This window comes from Mus pahari, chromosome 1 (assembly GCF_900095145.1).
Source record: "Mus pahari chromosome 1, PAHARI_EIJ_v1.1, whole genome shotgun sequence".
NCBI classification, from domain to species: Eukaryota; Metazoa; Chordata; class Mammalia; order Rodentia; family Muridae; genus Mus; species Mus pahari.
In genome coordinates this window covers 34,191,812-34,206,809 of record NC_034590.1, presented here as the reverse complement: position 1 = coordinate 34,206,809, position 14,998 = coordinate 34,191,812, and the positions used below count along the sequence as shown (strand labels likewise).

At 36.9% G+C, this 14,998-nt stretch overlaps 1 long non-coding RNA gene across 3 annotated transcripts in view; it reads left to right on the top strand.

The window, feature by feature from the left end:
- LOC110329170 overlaps positions 1 to 14,998 on the top strand; it is a 66,780-nt gene that overhangs the window by 26,353 nt on the left and 25,429 nt on the right. For all 3 annotated transcript variants that reach the window (XR_003844883.1, XR_003844881.1, XR_003844882.1), the window contains exon 4: positions 6,876 to 6,967. This is a non-coding gene — a long non-coding RNA (uncharacterized LOC110329170). The remainder of the gene's footprint in view (positions 1 to 6,875; positions 6,968 to 14,998) is intronic.

The following is a 14,998-nucleotide window of genomic DNA, read 5'->3' as shown; positions in this document are numbered from 1 at the left end:
TCCAGTGGAAAAAAGACAGCATTTTCAACAAATGATGCTGGCACAACTGGCGGCTATCATGTAGAAGAATGAGAATTGATCCGTTCTTATCTCCTTGTATTTTTTTTTTTTATGTACTGTAAATAGTGAAAACAATCTTATTCTGAGTACAAATTTGGAATTGCTAATAATTCCAACGGAGACCATTTGAGTTATTTTTGAGGGTAAGTATGTTCTCTTTTTAGGAACCATTCCTTAAATTCTGGAAACTCTGAGTGGGGTCCCTGAGTGGGTTTAATTCTTGTTCTCAAATTATGGGGCTACTGGGAGTTGTCTGTGTTCTAATTTTGTTATATCAAAGACAGAGTTGTCTCATGTCTCAAAGCTTTGCTAATACCGTCCCATAGCATAATTGGGCACATGTTCCTTTTACTGACTATAGGCTCTAAATAGATTAGATATATGAACTCTAAAAAGGATCATGGTACTGCAGGATCAGGTTCTCTTTATCGGATGGCAGGTGACAGCTCTAACTTTGCAGGTACTTCTTTCACATATGTGCCCCTTCTGGACTTCAGGCATCTTCTCAACAAAGGGCTTCCTAGACTTTGCACTGATATATTGAGATATTGATTCACTAGTCTTATATGTAGTAAAACTACAGCTACCTGGCTTAAGTAAAAAACAATAATGATATTTAGTGGGTTAAAAGGATCATTTTCAGATCAGAACCTAGAAGCTGCATAGGAGCTAATTTGTTCTATTTCAACCCACTCTTCTAGAAGCAGGGTCAGGGGAAACAAAAGACGTCAACCACTAGGACTCAGAAATCAGACTGCAGTTCTCCAAGAACATATGGTTAAACTACTTCTAGGTTCTTTATTTCATTGGTTAAGAGGGATGTCTAGTGTCTAGTTTCATTGATATACTGTTCTGATACTATTTCTCAACTTTAGCTACACCCTTCTCAGTTTGCATCTAGCTTGCTCTAATCTCCTGGTCTATATCTAGAAGTAAAAAGTCGTTATTATTTTAGTAGCACAATATCCTTGAAAATATATGTATGTCATACTATGGATCTTTCTATCTTGGTGATCCTTGAGACTAGAAATAGTTCTGCTCTGATTATATACCTCCCTTCTTTGAAGACTTTTTTTGCCTTTCCTTGTTGACTATCCAACAGTGTTCTATACAATTTCTACTTGTTCAAACTTTGACTTCTTAGCTTTCGATTGTGTACTGAAATATGGTATGAACAGTGGCTATTGATAGGCAGTTTGTGTTGAAAATGTGTAGAATAGTGAATACACAGACATGGATTGAAAGTAGGCTAAGCACTCTGGTACTTGGCTCGATGAGTTTTAAAGAGTCAGTAAGATCCATTGGATTTCAATAAAAAGACTATGTTGAAGAGTACAGCCATATGACACATAAAACAGGCAACTTGGGGAGTTGAATTGTGCCAGTTTTAAAAGCATCATCCTATCTTTGATTGGAGAATATTTTATTGCGTACATAGAAGAAAAATAATTCAGGAAACTGTCACCTATTTTAGGCGATTGTGTCCTAAGTGAACAGAGAATCAGAAGTAGGCTAGAGTATAAAGGCCAGAGAAAACTAGGGTAAGATATGTCAATCAATGTAGATATAGGAAAGCCATCACCCTTACTGGGAAAACACATTCTGGTACAGCATTTTGGATGAGACAACACTCAAATCCAGTGTCTGTAAGAAAGCAAAATAATATATGCCCCAATACAGTGGAATGCCAGGGCCAAGTAGTGGGAGTGGGTGGGTAGGAGAGCAGGGTGGGGGAGGGTATAGGGAACTTTCAGGATAGCATTTGAAATGTAAATAAAGAAAATATCTAATAAAATAATAATAATAATAATAATAATAATAATAATAATAATAATAGAAAGCACAATAACCTTTTGATTTCCTAGAATTTACCATGTGGAGTTGTAAATAGGTTTGTCATTGGGAACTTAAGAGGAATAGTAGACATAGTTTACATGTTTTTCCAATTGAAAGAGTTTATTTCCTACTTGTGGTACTTGAGAGACTACATGAAAATGTAGATGAATCTTTAAAATCAATGATGTTGCTTTTGATAATGGGGATGACACACATAACTGAAGCAAATTTGAAGGAGAAAGCAGATTTTTCAATTACCTATATATTTTGCCCGTTTTTATATTAATGCATTACTTCATATATTATTTTAGTTAAACTAAATCTACATACTGCATATATGGTCACTTTCATATTATCATCATATATAATATTTTCTCTATTTTCAGAGTTTATGTTTTAATTATCAACTTATATTTTTTCATACTTACACAAAGGCCTTTCTGTTTATACTCACTTCTCTGTGGAAGGAAAAAGCTGTAAATAGAAGACCACTTAAGAAAGCACAAAGTACAGTATTGGAAGTACTTTATCACTTAAGAGCATAGAGCAAGGAGAATTACCTACATTACTTGTGTTGAATAATTAGAGAGATTGTATTTTTGTCTTTGGCTACTGTATGGATTCTTCTTAATTCTACCCTGTGTCACCATTTTCTTAAACCATTTCAAATCCTAATACTAGGTAGTGGAGAAAAAAAAAGGATAGAAGAGAAAGGAAATTGCTCCCTGAATAGATTCAAGGGTCAGAAAGTGTTCAATGTTACAGGTACTTCCTGCTGATTGGGGAAATCGAGTTCCTTGGGGCAAGTTTGAACTTCACTGTCAGGATACCTAATGTCTTTATCTTCTTGTTTCTTCTTTGCTCACTACTACTAACAAACTACAGCCAACAACCAACCACAAATCAACCATTCACCCACCCTGCCTCTTGGGACCCTAGCATTTATATACCCTCTCAAAGTCCTCAGAATTCTAAACATTACAGTCACAGAAACTCTCAACATTTGGACAAATCATACCTTTGTTAGAGCATGAAGCAACTGATAGTCAACTGCTATGGATAATCTGAAGCAGCCCCATATCCCACACCTGGGATAAAACAAAAACATATTCTTATAATATTTTTGTCAGTTTTAAAGAAATCAAAATTACAAAATTGTCATTACAAGAAGAAGCATTCCTAGAAAAGCTTATCCATATGCTGAGATGTCAAAGACTCTACTAGTGTTCTCTGCATTCTTCATTTACTTTCATGTTCAGTGTAGCATTGGAGAAAGCATTATACAAACCTAAGATGTCACCCTGTAAATAAGAGGTATGGGTTGCTTAGTTGAGAGTATATAGTGTTCACAGTGAGGGTCAATTATGCACTATAAGTATCTTTCCCTGAGATCTATCAATTAGAGTGTATTTTCCCAGGAGAAAATTTTGATGGACCATATACACACACACACACACATACAACACATGCACACACACACACACACACACACACGTGTGTGTGTATATATATATATATATATATATATATATATATATACTTTATATTTTTATGTTCAATGTTGTATCCATGTTATTTGGCTTCCAAGAACATTTACCAAACAAAATTATTTTGCCCATGGTGTTTATGACAAATTCAGCGGGATCATATTTCATCTTTATGTGGTCCATCTATCAATCACACCGAGGGCAACATCAATATATCTTTTGTCTAAGCCCCTCGAAACTCCTCAGGAGAGCCTTCATTTGTTTCATGTGCATGATATATGTTAGCAACTCAATCAAACTTATTGGGACATTGTTGATGTTTTTATATTTGGATCAATGCGATTAAGGCAACATTCACAAGATCTTAAAATGTTCCTTGCCAATTTTTTAAGAAAACAAAACAAAGAAGGGGAAGCAAGAAGAAAGAATGTAAAAAGAAAGAAGATAAGCCTGGAGAAAGAAATGAAGGAAAGGTGTGACATATCAAGGGGTACAGCTGGAAAGGATTGGGCAAGCAGGAGTGGAAGGGGAGGAATGACAGTTGAGGGCTTGAGTAAAATAAGTATTACTCTCAATGTTTGCTATTCTTGTTGCAATAAATCTGCTCTATATTAAAATTTGGAAAAACTACCAAAGTAAAGGAACTCTTCTGACCACAAATATTAACCAGTCCTATGCTCTGTGGAGAAAGGCATCCCTAGTGCACAGTGGCACATTATCATTTAAATAACTGCTTTTCAAATTAAAAAGTCTATAAGATTATTGTTAAGCACATTCAAAGAAGTGAGGACTTAGACAGAGGCATGTTCACTTGTGGGATATATCGTAGCATCCTCTGTACTACTTACAGTAAACAACACCAACACTTACTAATTTCAAAATATTCAGAAAAATAAATTGAGACCTTAATAAGAAGTCACAGGCCAGCATTAGATTTGGGGTAGAACAAGACTAGAAGTCTACATTAACTGAATATGTGTGTGGGCTCAGAATTAAAAGCACTCAATTGTTTTGCTTTTAAGGGCAAACCCTGCAGGCGTTGTGGATGGCTCAGTCAACACTGTACATGCCTTTCTCATATAAACACCTGGGTTTTATTTTTCACATACACATAAAAAGAAAACCAGCATTGTTATGAACATGCAATTCCAGCTTTTGAAGATGAGAGTCAGAGTAAATCCCATATCTTGTTGGCTATCTAGGCTTGAATAAAAAAAAAACTGTCTCAAATGAATCAGAAGTAGGAGAACACTGCTCTGAAGCAGGACTTGTTGTACATGACTGCATATTTATACATATAAACTCTTTAATATGTAGGACTGAATGCACAATTCCTGTACTAGTTCAAGACAGCTAAAAATCTTATGGCTAGAGGCAGAAATCATGAAGTCAGCTGGGCATGGTGGCCCAGGCCTTTAATCCCAGCACTTTGTAGGCAGAGTCAGGCAAATTTCTGAGTTCAAGGCCAGACTGGTCTACAGAGTGAGTTCCAGGACAGCCAGGGCTACACAGAGAAACCCTGTCTCGAAAAACAAAAAGAACCCAAAACAACAGAAAAACAAACAAACAAAAGAAATCATGAAGCCCCACCTCTCTCAGAGGGGTTAGCCATTTGATGGGCTGTGAAGAGAGACAGTCAGACTTGTTGACAGAGGCTTTCCATGAGAGTCTGCTCATGTCACAGTAGATGACGTTAGCCTGTATTTGAAAACAAATAAACAAACACAAATACAGACATGACTAAATGGATTGAGGATGTATTCAAAAGGAAAGATTCATGGTAAGTTGTGATGGAATGTTAGTAGTGAATGTAGAGAAATCTAGGATATAGAATTGGGGTTAGTTTTTTTCTTCAATATATTACAAATATTTATTTATAATTTTTATTCAATATAGCACAAATATTAAACAAAATATTTTTGAGATGATGAATGATACCTGAAAAATAATTCTATAACTTGACTAGTTTCCATAAGGGTGAGCATGTGCATGCACACAATGTGCCTGTACACATTAAAAAATCCACATATACACATATCCTCCACCAATCAAAGGCTACCAGAGCTAATATAAATCTATTCACATTAAGTTTTGTCATTCAGGCTAATGGAAAGAGCTCAGCTCTCAGTTAGTTTCAGGTTCCAGCCAGGGGCTTGACTACATGCTACTCAGCAGAAAAGGAGAGCTGTTTCTGAGAACAGCAGTAGACAGAGGCAGAAGGATCCCAGCATGAGGGTGCTTGCACATTACTATTTTCTTTAGAAAATAAATTCCTCTAAAATTATTTATTTACAACAATGATATTTTAAAACATACCATGCTAATTAAATATATGGCTCCAACCATGGTCGAGAGAGTTATCTTTTTTTAGATAATCTGAGCGTTTATTTTTCTGAGCTATAACCCACATAAACTGTGATCTAGTCTCATAAATCATCATATAATTATGGTGCTCGAGAAATCTGACACAAGAGGATTGCAAAGACTCAGCGTCAGACTTCATATTATACTCCACAGTCACAGAGTCATTAGACAAAAACAGAGGCTTTTTTTAAAGATGAGGACTAAGGCCAATGAATGGCTAGATCCAGGCTTGAGCTTGCAGGCATCTCTGGGAGGTTTATTCTGTTGTTAATTTGTTGAGCCAGAATCAAGTAGAAATATAAATATTTATTCTATCTAACTCTTCCCACTTCCACCCTGCCTGCTGCAACACCCAGGGAGGGGGAAGAAGAGAAGGAGCAGCAGCTTAGATGGAAATCTCCCAGGCAACAGCAGGCTTTTGCCTTCCAACTTTAGGTTTGAGATCTTTCTCCTGATTGGTTCTTAGTCTGTTCTTTATTATCATGCACACATCTCACCAATCAAAGGCAGCCAGAGCTAATATGAGTCAATTCACATAGAATTTCTGCCAGTCAGGCTCCTGGCAGGAGTCCAGCCATCAGCTGGTTCCAGGCTCTAGCCAGGGGCTTGACTGCAAGCTGCTCATCAGAGAAGGATGGCTGCTCCTGAGACCTGCAGCAGACAGAGCCACAAGACACACAGCATTTGCAGGGATGTGGTGGGATTCCCCACAACCAGACTCACCTATTCCTGTTATCTCTGCTTGGAATTATTTAATCCTGCTTTGGCTTTAAGATTGATTATTTCTGAGGCAACTTTAGAGTCTGAATTCAGTTGTAACAAGGGTGATTCACAGCCTTCAGAATCTGACAGAAACCTGAGACTTCTGTTGCTCCTGTGAAGAACTGCTATATCACGGTCAGTTCTCATATGTCATTGTTAGCCACTCTGAGAGCTTTAAGCTATGACATCTGCTAACATTCATTTTAATAGAACCAGGGACCTCCGTCAGCCAAGAAATTTAGTGCAGTTCAGCTGTAACTGAGTAGTAGTTCATGTGCTGTTAATTTTTTCTTCATTTTTGCATAGCCTGTAGAATGAGAGTGGCTCAGTGGTGTCGCTCAATGATTGTACCTCTGTTTTCCTTAGACTCTCGTCAGGAGGGAGATTTGCTCTATGTGGATTTCTAGAAGTAATATACTGATGACATTAGAAATGACTCTGGAATAATAATCTGAAGGGTGAGTGTACTTCATTTTTTTAATGATAATGTTGAGACTTTTCACATGATTATACAACATGGAATTGTGAACATTTGTTATTGCATATAGTACTGATTATAATCATAATTATCATAATAGTAGATACATTAATTTTTTAAATTGCTGAAATTTAACTTAATCATTTTCCTTTAAGAAACACACTGATTTTACTGCCTCATTCTCTATGCTTCTTCCTGAGAAATAGGAACTAATGGAAAAAAAAATTTATTCTACTAATAATAAGGTTCAGATTTGGGTATTTATATCAGAACTCATTATATTCTGTGAAGCACATCATATGTTCTCTGTGATGTTTGGTTATCATTCACACACTAGAACTATATCGCATTGTGTACCGCTGAATGGAACAGAGTAGGATTTGCAGTCTCAACTAATGGATCGCAAAGACCAAGGGATTGTCAGCCAAAAGCAAATAGTATAACAGAATGTTATACTTGTGTGGGAAAATCCTAGTGAAATACCCAGAAAGAATGCAACACGCCTGGCACTCATAAGTGTTCATGAAGCAATAAAAATATCCCAGCACACTGTGAGTGCATACAGAGCAGCATTGCAACTCTACTCAGCTGTAATCCATTATAAAGTTAGGAAAGTAACTTATCACCTAGAGACTGACTGCAAGGGCAATGACAGCTGTCCTGGCTCACAGGTCTCACTGCCAAGATCACGGTACCACATATTTAGTCTCTTCAAAAGTGCATACTTGGAGCTTCACGCTCCTTCTTACACATTTCATTTCATAAGTGATTCCGGGCTAATAGGCAACCAAACACAAAACACACCTCAATTAGTTGTTTTTAATTGGTAATAACTCTTTATACACATAATTCTTGATGTTCATTGGTTCACTACTATCTAGCATGTTATCCAGTATATATTCATCTATAAATCTGGTGATCCACATACTTATTCTCTGTGCTGGTTAGCTTTTGTTAACTTGGTACAACAGAGACATATTTGGGAAAGTGAATATCAAATGAAGAAATTTGTTTACCAATTTGAACTTCGTGGAATTTACTTTGGAGTGTTTTAAAAAATAATGATTGATGTGAGAGGGCCCAGTTCATTTGGAGAAATTTCTATTCTGGGCAGATGGTCCCAGATTGTATAAAACTGCAGATTATTTGAGCTATGGTGACCAAGCCAATAGGCTCTACACTGTGGTCTCCTCTTAGTTCCAGCAACCAGGTTGCTGCCGTGAGATATTGTCCTGATTTCCTCATTATAACCTGTAAGATGAACAAACCATTGCATCAATAATTTACTTTTAGTCCTGGTTTTCATCACAGCCTTAGAGAAGAAATAAAGCCAGGCATATAATCATACAGAAATACAAATAAGCAGAAAATCCTGCAAAGGTGTCATGTGGATGTACAAAGAAAGAAAACCTCTTACTATGGGATGTTGCCAATTTGTTCAGAAGATAGAAATTCAAGATACATTTGTTAGAGGAGCTCAGGAAGAGGTGCTGAGCATTCAGTCCTTATATATTACACTCTGATAAAATAAATAATGTGAATGAACACAACTAACTAAAGCACATGCGAGAATCCACCAGAGAGGGCTGTTCTTCAGAAATTAAGGAAATAAACTGTTTTGAACATCCAATGATGAAAACAGGATAATTGACAAGCCACCACCCTCTTAGTATACAAATGTGAACAAAATAGAGCATCTAAAGAATGCATGAGCAAAGTATCTTTGATAAGCCCTTGTCACTGAATGTATTAACTTATTTTATGTTGAATTAAAATGCTGTTTAAATGATTGCAACCAGGTGGCTACAAAGAGAATCAGGAAAGGAGATAATGTCAAACAAAGAATTGATTGTGCTTGCACGGTTGAATAGATATTACAGCTTCATGAGAATATAACTGATGATTTCTGCATGTATAGCAGCTTTCAAATTACATTTTTTTGGGTGTGAAAACCAACCTGCAGTCTCTATAGAATTGTTATCAACGTTATTACCATGTTTTAAAACATCTTAGACATTTATATGTATGTTTAAAATTGGCTTTTTAAATTTACATATTATATGTTGGTTTCAGAGGACTGTGTTACAGAATCATTTACTTCCTTTTACTATGAGGCTTTTAAATTGAAATAGAATCATCCAACATGGTTTAAGGGAACCTTATTTCCCATTTGGTTGTCCTTTTTTAATAGAACTTTCAAATATGCCTGGATATATTTTAAGTGTTCAGATTATCATTATTATTATTATTAAATCGTTTTTAAAGTCCAGTCATTATCCCCCTCATGGTTCACTCTTTGTTCCTCATCCCATTCCTCCTCCCCACATCCCTAAGAGGATGTCCCCAACACTCCCACCCACCCCCCAACACCAACCCCACTCCCTGGGGCCTCAAGTCTCTAGAGGGTTAGGCATATCTTCTCTCACTGAGGCCAGTGTAGGCAGTTCTCTGCTGTATATGTGTTGAGGTCTCATATCAGCTAGTGTATGCTTCCTGGTTCCTGTCTCAGTGTCTGAGATATCTCGGGCATGTAGGTTGGTTGAGACAACTGGTCTTTCAATGATGTTGCCATCCTCCTCAACTTTTTATAGCATATAAATATATTAAATGTGCTTATTTATTTGTGACCAGTAGTATTAAAGAAGATATCAATGTGAATATTTTGAATTCATTTTTTTCTTGTCCATGGACCATTCTAGAATACTAGTACATATTTATACATAGAATAGAGGATGCCACTGTTAAATGTTTTTCAAAGTTTGGTTCACACTATCACTATCAACAATATACAAGGTCAATTTCTCAATTTTCAAAGAATTACATTGGAGTAGAAATTCTATAATATGTTTTGAAAAAATTAAATTTGCAGAACACAAACAATGAATAAACTAATAAGATAATTTTCAACAGAAGTTAGGGCTTTGAGGAGGGACATAGAAAGCTTATATGGTAACCAATTCCTGCACCCAAACCCCCTTCTCCAAACATAACAGTCTAAAGAGAAAGCCATCAGAGAAGACTATTATTATTATTAATAATATTAATCATTCTATTTGTTTATGTATCAAATGATATCCCAATTCCCGGTTACCCCTCCACAAACCCTGTATCCCCCATTTGCCCTCTCCTTCATTACCTTTGCCTCGTGAGGGTGAACCCCCCAAATACCCACCCTCTCCCATCCCTCCATTCCAGCATCCCCTAAGCAATGGCAACAGTGCTGGGCTTGCAGCAAGGATGCAGAAAGGATGGATCCCCAGGTGGGGCAGTCCCAAGATGGCCCTTCCTTCATTCTCTGCTCCATATTTTCTCCCTGTTCTTCCTTTAGACAGGAACATTTCTGAGTTAAAAACTTTGAGATGAGTGGGTAGCCCAATCCTTTGAACTGGGCCTGGACCTATCTACTGGAGGTGGTCTCTATAGGTCTCTATAGGTTCTATCTTCCCTTCTCTGCACATTTCAGCTAAAGTCATTCTTGTTGGGTTCTGGGAGCCTCTCGTTTCCCTGGTGTTTGGGAACCTTCAGTGGCTATCCCCCACTTCCTCATCCCCACTGCTACACATGTTTTATTAGTTTTCCTGACCCCCTCTACCTTTCTCACATCCCCTCCAGTACCTGATACTGTCCCTCTTATTTGCTCCCTCTCCTCTCTCCCTCCCAGATCCTCCATCCCCCCCCCACCTTCAATCATCCAGTTTCCCCCTCAATGCAGGACAAAGCAGCCACACCCTGGTCTTCTTTTCTCCTAAGCTCCATATTGTCTGTGGGTTGTATCATGGGCATTTTGAGCTTATGGGCTAATATCCAGTTATCAGTGAGTACATATCATATGTGTTCTTTTGTGTCTGTGTTACCTCCCTCAGAATGCTCTCCACAATTGATGTCTTTTGTCAGGAATACTGGTAGTGAAGGACTGAGTTTTTTTATGGGGCTAGCCACTGGGTATTTGACCATGTTACAGTGAGTATGTGGATCACACAAATTGATTTTTTTCCTTTTTTGTTTTGTGGAGGTGTCACAATGGTAAGGGCCGGTCTGGAAGGATAGGAAAAGAAGAGTGCTCAAAGTTTATAATGTGAAATTCACAAATAGTCAATAAAATATTATGAAAAGAAAAGAAGAAAAGAAAAGAAGAAAGAAAGAATGGCAAATTCACAAGAACTTAGGGTTCTTGTGAACTCCTAAGTGCTGACTTGCATGAATATACTCAAGGGCTTGGGAAACATGAAGCTGTATTTTCACGATGATCAATTCAGTATGACATTTAATAAATAAGACCTTTCTTGTTCTGGTGTTAGTCCTCAGCAACAAGCATTCAATTAAGGCTAAGGGAGATGCTAAAACTCAGGCCCGTGGTTACACAGAAAATTCAGAGCAAGAGCCTTCAGGAGGATTGATGGGAGTCTCCAGAAGGCCGCATCCATGTGCTTTCTGGAGGGCATTTCTACATATATTGTGTGATTCACTGAATCTTGTCAGACATCAATAGACATGTAAGGAGACTACCCAGCACATCATATTAAAATTTTAGTTGTCATGCACAACATCTACTTTTAACAATTGGAAATTAAAAGTGTATTTAGGAAGACAGTCATAGTTTCTGTGATAGAAGCTTTCTTTAACTTTGCGGTTTATGACAATGTTTGCATTGATTCAGAGTGAAATGCATACTTCAGAATTAGTATTTGAACTCTGACTTGGGTTCTCTGTTTGATCAGTAGTGCTATGGCTAATTTTTTCCCAGAATATCTTGCTTTTCCAAATAGATAATGACATGTTCCTTCAAGCAGGCAGTTTGCCCTCTCACAAATTTATCCCCAAATTCTCTGCTACTGTAAAATAGTTCACACACAAAATAATGTAGCAAAGCACATCCTACATAGCGTATTACTTTAGATAATATGTTATTTAACATCTCTTATATTTGTGCTGGCCTTCTTGAGGCTGTATAGTTTTGTGTTTCATTGAGATAGAAAATATTGAAATATTGTAATTTTTACATACTTCTATACTTTGGAGAAATGGCTGTACAAAGCATTAACTTGATTAGCTTAGACATTTCTGATAAGGTCACACTGTATTTCACATACTCTTGTCAGTAAATTCTCACTACATATGTTATTCACAAGTATATGAATCCATTGAATGATCAATCTTCTTGTGACTTTCTTTTGATGCTATTGCTCTTCCTGTCTTATATGGTATGGTGGTTGTGATTATTTTAGGTGCAGGTGTGTTTTGTGTGTGTGTGTTTAAAATCCTTAGCAAGACTACTAAGGGGGAGTGAAATAAAGCTGGGAAAGTTTTGAGGCGGCGTGAGTGGTGAGTAATTATATTGCTATTTTGAAGAGACCATGCGGGTTGGGACTTTCTTTCCCAAAGTCTTTCAGAAATTACACAATAAAAATGTCCTTCGTACTTGTGGATATTATCACCTATTGGAGTGCATTTTCTTCATTGCTCTCCAGAGCTTCAGGTACTGGGTTACTAGAGCAATAAATGACAGAGGTGTGGCCACACACACATAGACTTAAAAGTTGGAATAAGTAGTATCTGCTTTCTCTAATGGAAAGCACCAACTGTACCTGGAACATCAGGTAACTTATTTTACAATGCGATTTATAGTATACAAAGGAACAAAGAGACAAGTTTAGATAATCTTGGGAAGAATTCTCTGTAGGAAAACTGCAACAGTTTGCTCCTGTCCTGGAAGCAGGGATATTTGATTGGTATTTTCTACTTACATTGACAATATTTAAACACCTACACGACTCAATCTTTGCCATACCAGTGAACTTTACTTTGGAAAGTTTACAGAAATCCCATGTGTCTGAGCCCTTAGGTTCTAGAAAAGAGTGAGCCATATCAAATAATACACACTAACTCAGGACTTCTGTCAATATCCAAAATTTTGTAATTTATCTTTTTTTGTGTGTACAGCAACATTTATATTAGGGTTTGGTGTAGGTTTGTGCATTGAGCAGGTTTGTGAAAACCTTTCTAAACATGGGTCTAGAGATTATATTATATGTCTTCCAGTATTAATCTCCATATTAATTTTTGAAATTGTATTTCTGGCTTAAATGGAGTTATTTTTGATAGGCCAGCTGTTCTATGAACCATAAGGAACTCTTTACTCAGCCTCCAAATGATAGCATATAGTCTTAAACTACTGCTATGCTTGATTCAATTTTATGTGCTCATGAGGACCTGCCCTAGAATTTTATAGTTGTTCTATGTGCATTATCCTGACTGAGGCAGCCCCACAACCCCCATTATAATGTGTATGTTGCGAAACTATTAATTTTGTCCTTGTAAGCTGTTTGATAGTTTTGTTTTTCAAATTCTTCACATAGATTTTGGAAATGTTATTTATATCTGCATTTACTCTAAATGATTTGAATTAATTATTAAAATATTTCAATTATTATTCAGTGAATTCACTGTAAATGATCAGAGATAGAACTGGGAGAACAACATCATGAACTTGGAAAGGACCATGCAAAGAACATATTGGCCTAGAAAAAGACACTAGGCTCCAAAGTTTGCCTTGATGTTGAAAAGGAAGAAAATTTTAAGAAAAGTAACTATGATCTAAGAATGCAGTTCAGGTATAGAAAACATACCTGAATACATGAAGTTCTGGGTTCTCTCTGAATCACAAGAAAAAATAGTCCAAGGATAATTTTTTTTCTATAAAAGCCTTACCTGTTTCTTCAGACTTATGAGTCTAGTTAAGATGGCTAAGACTTGGAAGCCCATGTAAACTTGTAGCAGTCTTTTCAGGAGCTGTCAACAATAAGCTAAAGACATATAAGTGGTCTTTTTGGAGATGGCCATTGTACTGCATGGTATGTGATTGCTGAGCACTAAGAGGCAATGTCCAAAAGGATTGCACCTCAGGATTGCTTCTTACATCTGATAATCCTTTCTCGTCCCATGCTATTGGGCAGATTTTCTGCAGGGCAATGAAGATGCACACTCTTATAGTAATGCTATGTAGACAAACTAATAATTTTGTAATTTTTAATAATTATTCTATAGCATTCCTAAAGTTATACAGATAATTTCATGGCCTCTATGTATGTAGGCTGCAATTAGGGTTCTGTAAACCTTCATGTGTAACAGACAAAGTGTACTAAGATAGAAAGAAGATTTCAAACAGATTTAACATCAGAGAAAACATTCCTTCTGGGCTATGAAACCATTTTCTGATAACTGGAGTCAAAACCTGGGAATGGACAATCTATTGTAGGTACCAGGACAGAAGATAAAGTATTGACTGGATTTATCTAAAAGTTCAGTACTAATGAAACACTAGGCGGTTCATTTGCCTTTTGACAAAACCATGTTAACTTAATGGCATTTTATTATTTTAAAATTTTAATGAACCTGTGGATCTAATGGCAAATAATGAATTTTTAATTAGGTAACTGCTCTTAGTGGGAAAACATGTAAACATCTCTGTTGTAACTTTGTATTCAAATTATGATTTGAATTTTTGTTTCAAACTTTTGAAATTTTGATAAAAAGATGTGTAATGTACCATCGACTATATGTCCTGAGAAAATTACAAGAACTAGGAACAATGAAAATAGGAGAGCAGAGCAGAGCAGGGCAGGGCAGGGCAGGGCAGGGCAGGGCAGGGCAGGGCAGGGCAGGGCAGGGCAGCGCAGGGCAGGGCAGGGCAGGGCAGGGCAGGACAGGGCAGGGCAGGGCTAGATAAGGCAGAACCAAGCAAAGAGAGAATTTTTATAAACTTTGAGACTACTTTTTTTTTTGCTTAGGAGCTTTTTCTTTAAGGGCCTTTAAACTAACAGAAACAAAAAGTACAGAAACCTTTTCTTTCTTTGAGCAATAAAGGTTGGAGCTTATTTTTTCATCCAGAATAAGTGAGTGCCTTTAATACTTGTACTTGCTCCAAGTACCTTGCTCATAGGAGCTTTTACTACATCCATTCATCCATTACACACACACACACACACACACACACACACACACACACACACAC